Below are 6000 nucleotides of genomic sequence, written 5' to 3' on the forward strand. Positions count from 1 at the left end.
CCAAAGCTACTTATGGATGGAGCTGAGATCCTCCAGACGCGTGGTTCCAGCCCTTCCCATTACAGCTGTGTGCTTCCCATCTCCTCCAGTAGATTTTTACTGGTCTGTAAAACGTTTACCACCAAAGAACCTGATCTTTTAAAACCTGTAAACCTATAAAAATTCTGCAGCCTGTAGTAACATCTGGCCCCACTAGAGGCCCACTGGCTAGAGAAGGGTTGGGGGAAGCTTATGGTTTCTCATTATGGTGCTAAATGGGAGATAGAGCTTTATCCTCCCCCAACCCCTTGAGGAGAGGGATTCACGAAGCCCATTGGTTGGACACCCAGGCTTGGTTCTCGCTCACGGAGCCCCTGTGAGACCCACCTCTCTTTGCTCTGGGGGTGGCATGGGGGCAGCCTTTCTACCACCTAGTTCCAGGGACCTGACACATCCTGGCCTGGAGGCTGAACAACTTAGGTGTTGTCTATTCATGGAGAGGGTGGAAACCAGGAGGATCAGTTTTCCTAGTTCCCCTGCCCAAAGAGGCAGCAGTGGCCTTTATAGGAAGGAGAGAAGAGGAACAGTGTCTTCAGACATTGAAGGGTCCCTTCTCTCTGGGTTTTTCTTTCCTCGATGTCCCATCAGGTCTCATCACGACCTGTTCTCTAATAAGGCACCGGTCCTTGGAATGGCCTGCTATTTACCAAGCATACTGTGTGCCAGGCACTGTGCTAAGCTCTTTATCATATTTAATCCTTACTTCCTATGAAGAAGATATTATTCCCATATTGCCGGTGAGGAAATTGAGGCACAGAGAAGTTAAGCAACCTTACATAGCCAATAAGTGGAGAACATGGTATTAAGTCTCATAGACTCGGAAGCCTGGGCTTTTAACCACCTGATTGCACTGAATCCCAGAGCATCTCTGGATTTAGGCCCAGGCTGATTGGACCCTGGCTCCAGTCCCGGGAATGCATGGGGGTCCACATTCTTGCCTTGATTGGTTTTGTTGAAAGGGTAGGCTCACAAGCCTGCTAATTAAAGATATTTTTATTGAGGTGTGTCATAAGTAGGATATATGATAACTTAATGGATTGTTAAGTGTACTATTTTCCCCACTACAAAATGGATTCAGAAACACCGCACTCCACCATCCTGGTCCCAGCAAAGCTCTGTGAATGTCAGGTATGGGCTGCACAGTAAATGTGGAACTGGTGACCTCTGTAGCCCCTCCTCATGGCATGGACGTGATGCTAGAGTTTCGGAGTCTGATATTACTCTGTAGAGTCTGAGTGCATGAGGTGGGGCTTCATTAGAAGGATGGGGTTATTTCTTGTCTTGCCACCTGAGGAAAAGGCTTTTTTTCTAGCCCTCTAACCAGACAGGATGGAGATTCTGAAGTAAGTGATACATTGGGGCTTTTTCTCTCAATATTGACCCCCAAAGGTCAAGATGACCAAGGGTTTGTTCCTAGGAGGTGGCTGCTTATATTGCCACCTTCCACATGCAGACAGGCAAGAAGTAGGAATGAAGACACCCAGGCAAGGGGCCTGTGAAGTTATGCTGTTCTTTTTGGGACTCTATGAAGCTATTTTGGGACACGAGGAATTTTGAGGAGGAATGAGTGCCCTGTGCCCTACAAGATGGACTGTCTCAGTCTTCATGTATCCCTTTGCTTACTTCCCTCATCTCTTCCCTTAATATGTACTCAATACTGAATGCCCCACCTTCATCCTCCATGCTAAGGGGAGGAGAAGGAAGGGGAATTTACTACTGATTAGGCCAGTGTGGTGGCAGCAGCGACGGTCTGAGAGAGAAGCACTGAGAACAGTGGAACCCAAGGGACCACGATGGGCTGCTTGGTCCCACTGCCTCACCTGCCTGGCCATCTTCCTGCTGCTAAACTTCAGAGATCAGGGACTTGTTTTCACAAGGGAGCTGGTAATCCTTCACACAATCCATGGTGGTGGTGGTGGGGTCATGGGTGTGAGAAACAGCAGAACAGGCAGGGTCCTTCTGGCAAAGAAGGATGGAGGTCTCACTCAAGTCCTAGCAAAGATCCAAGAAGGGGGTATTCCAGCCTCTTGAATATGTCTCCTTCCTAAAGATGAAACTTTTCCCCTTCCCTTTTCCCTAAATTTCCATCAAGTTCTAGCTTCTTCAGCTCCTTGAGATGGAATCTCTTCTTCTGTGCCCCCCAAAACAGAGAAACTTCTCCAAGGTAGAAGGTCCTGGAAAGTGCATCTAGAATTAGCAAGCTAGTAACAAAGGCCAGGCCTTAATGGGGCTGGTTATGGGTCAGTCCATCTGGTCACCCAAGATCTAGACCTGGGGACAGAAGGTCATTTGGCTTAAATTTCTCTCACTCAAAAGAATTACTAAATTCCAGGGAGGAAGGGACTAGAGAAGACACCTTATTCCTAGTGAGTGGCCATTAGTCCATCTGGACACCCCAGAGCTGGGCCTAGGGATGGAGATGTTTTGGCTTAAATTTCTCTCTTACTTGAATTCTAATTCCTATCAAGGAAGGAACTGGAGTGGCCTTTTTATCCATCCTCTTGTTTCCGGGAAGATTAGAGTCTTAATATATTGTTATTAGTATTTTCTGAGAAATGATCTTTTTTTTTAACATCTTTATTGGAGTATAATTGCTTTACATTGTTGTGTTAGTTTCTGCTGTATAACAGAGTGAATCAGCTATACTTACACTTATATTCCCATATCCCCTCCCTCTGGCGTCTCCCTCCCACCCTCCCTATCCCACCCCTCTAGGTGGTCACAAAGCACCGAGCTGATCTCCCTTTGCTATGCGGCTGCTTCCCACTAGCTATCTGTTTTACATTTGGTAGTGTATATATGTCCATGCCACTCTCTCACTTAGTCCCAGCTTACCCTTCCCCCTCCCTGGATCCTTAAGTCCATTCTCTACGACTGCGTCTTTATTCCTGTCCCGCCCCTACCTTCTTCAGAACCTTTTTTTTTTTTTTTTTTTTTTTAGATTCCATTATATGTGTTAGCATACGGTATTTGTTTTTCTCTTTCTGACTTACTTCACTCTGTATAACAGATTCTAGGTCCATCCACCTCACTACAAATAACTCAATTTCATTTCTTTTAATGGCTGAGTAATATTCCATTATATATATGTGTCACATCTTCTTTATCCATTCATCTGTCTATGGAAACTTAGGTTGCTTCCATGTCCTGGCTATTGTAAATAATGCTGCAATGAATGTTGTGGTACATGACTCTTTCTGAATTATGGTTTACTCAGGGTATATGCCCAGGAGTGGGATTGCTGGGTCATATGGTAGTTCTATTTATAGTTTTTTAAGGAACCTCCATACTGTTCTCCATAGTGGCTGTATCAGTTTACATTCCCGCCAACAATGCAACAGGGTTCCCTTTTCTCCACACCCTCTCCAGCATTTATTGTTTGTAGATTTTTTGATGATGGCCATTCTGCCTGGCGTGAGGTGATACCTCATTGTAGTTTTGATTTGCATTTCTCTAGTGATTAGTGACGTTCAGCATCCTTTTATGTGTTTGTTGGCAATCTGTATATCTTCTTTGGAGAAATGTCTGTTTAGGTCTTCTGCCCATTTTTGGATTGGGTTTTTGTTTTTTTGATATTGAGCTGCATGAGCTGCTTGTATATTTTGGAGATTAATCCTTTGTCAGTTGCTTCATTTGCAAATATTTTCTCCCATTCTGAGGGTTTCTCCCATTCTTTTCATCTTGTTTATGGCTTCCTTTGCTGTGCAAAAGCTTTTAAGTCTATTAGTCTTGAGTCTTAAATAGACTATTATTATTACTATTAGACTATTACTAATAGTCTATTAGTCTATTAGTCTTGAGTCTTCTTCCTTTTTTTCTTGATGAATCTGGCTAATGGTTTATCAATTTTGTTTATCTTCTCAAAGAACCAGGTTTTAGTTTTATTGATCTTTGCTATCGTTTCCTTCATTTCTTTTTCATTTATTTCTGATCTGATCTTTATGATTTCTTTCCTCTGTTAACTTTGGGATTCTTTGTTCTTCTTTCTCTGATTGCTTTAGGTGTAAGGTTAGGTTGTTTATTTGAGATGTTTCTTGTTTTATGAGGTAGGATAATATTACTATAAACTTCCCTCTTAGAACTGCTTTTGCTGCATCTCATAGGTTTTGGTCATCGTGTTTTCATTGTCATTTGTTTCTAGGTATTTTCTGATTTCCTCTATGATTTCTTCAGTGATTTCTTGGTTATTTATTATCATATTGTTTAGCCTCCATGTGTTTGTAGTTTTTAGTTTTTTTCCTGTAATTGATATCTAGTCTCATAGCCTTGTGGTTAGAAAAGACACTTGATACAATTTCAATTTTCTTAAATTTACCAAGGCTTGATTTGTGACCCAAGATATGATCTATCCCAGAGAATATTCCATGAGTACTTGAGAATAAAGTGTATTCTGTTGTTTTTGGATGGAATGTCCTATAAATATCAATTAAATCCATTTTGTTTAATGTGTCATTTAAAGCTTATGTTTCCTTATTTATTTTCATTTTGGTTGATCTGTCTATTGGTGAAAGTAGGGTGTTAAAGTCCCTTGCTGTTATTGTGTTACTGTCGATTTCCCCTTTTATGGCTGTTAGCATTTGCCTTATGTATTGAGGTGCTCCTATGTTGGGTGCATAAGTATTTACAATTGTTATATCTTCTTCTTGGATTGATCCCTTGATCATTATGTAGTATCCTTCTTTGTCTCTTGTAATAATCTTTATTTTAAAGTCTATTTTGTCTGATATGAGAATTGTTACTCCAGCTTTCTTTTGATTTCCATTTACATGGAATATCTTTTTCCAACCCCTCACTTTCAATCTGTATGTGTCCCTAGGTCTGAAGTGGGTCGCTTGTAGACAGCATATATACGGGACTTGTTTTTGTATCCATTCAGCCAGTCTATGTCTTTTGGTTGGAGCATTTAATCCATTTACATTTAAGGTAATTATTGATATGTATGTTCCTATTACCATTTTCTTAATTGTTTTTGGTTTGTTATTGTAGGTCTTTTCCTTCTCTTGTGTTTCCTGCTTAGAGAAGTTCCTTTAGCATTTGTTGTAAAGCTGGTTTGGTGGTGCTGAATTCTCTTAACTTTTGCTTGTCTGTAAAAGTTTTAATTTCTCCATCAAATCTGAATGAGATCCTTGCTGGGTAGAGTAATCTTGGTTTTAGGTTTTTCTCTTTCATCACTTTAAATATGTCCTACCACTCCCTTCTGGCTTGCAGAGTTTCTGCTCAAAGATCAGTTGATAACGTTATGGGGATTCCCTTGTATGTCATTTGTTGCTTTTCTCTTGCTGCCTTCAATATTTTTTCTTTGTATTTAATTTTTGATAGTTCGATTAATATGTGTCTTGACATGTTTCTCCTTGGATTTATCCTGCCTGGGACTCTCTGTGCTTTCTGGACTTGATTGATTATTTCCTTTCCCATATTACAGAATATGTAATATTCTGTAATATGTAATCTTTTCAAATATTTTCTCAGTCCCTTTCTTTTTCTTTCTTTTTCTCTTCTTCTTCTGAGACTCCTATAAGTTGAATGTTGGTGTGTTTAATGCTGTCCCAGAGGCCTCTGAGACTGTCCTCAATTCTTTTCATTCTTTTTTCTTTATTCTGCTCTGCAGTAGTTATTTCCACTATTTTATTTTCCAGGTCACTTATCCATCCTTCTGCTTCAGTTATTCTGCTATTGATTCCTTCTAGAGAATTTTTAATTTAATTTATTGTGTTGTTCATCATTGTTTGCTCTTTAGTTCTTCTAGGTCCTTATTAAATGTTACTTGTATTTTCTCCATTCTATTTCCAAGATTTTAGATCATCTTTACTATCATTACTCTGAATTCTTTTTCAGGTAGGCTGCCTATTTCCTCTTCATCTGCTTGATCTGGTGGGTTTTTACTTTGCTCCTTCAACTGCCATGTATTTCTCTGTCTTCTCATTTTGCTTAACTTACTGCATTTGGGGTCTCCGATTCACA

The sequence above is a fragment of the Aethalodelphis obliquidens genome, unplaced genomic scaffold (assembly GCF_003676395.1).
Source record: "Aethalodelphis obliquidens isolate GAN/ISIS:26980383/991018 unplaced genomic scaffold, ASM367639v1 scaffold46, whole genome shotgun sequence".
Lineage (NCBI taxonomy): Eukaryota > Metazoa > Chordata > Mammalia > Artiodactyla > Delphinidae > Aethalodelphis > Aethalodelphis obliquidens.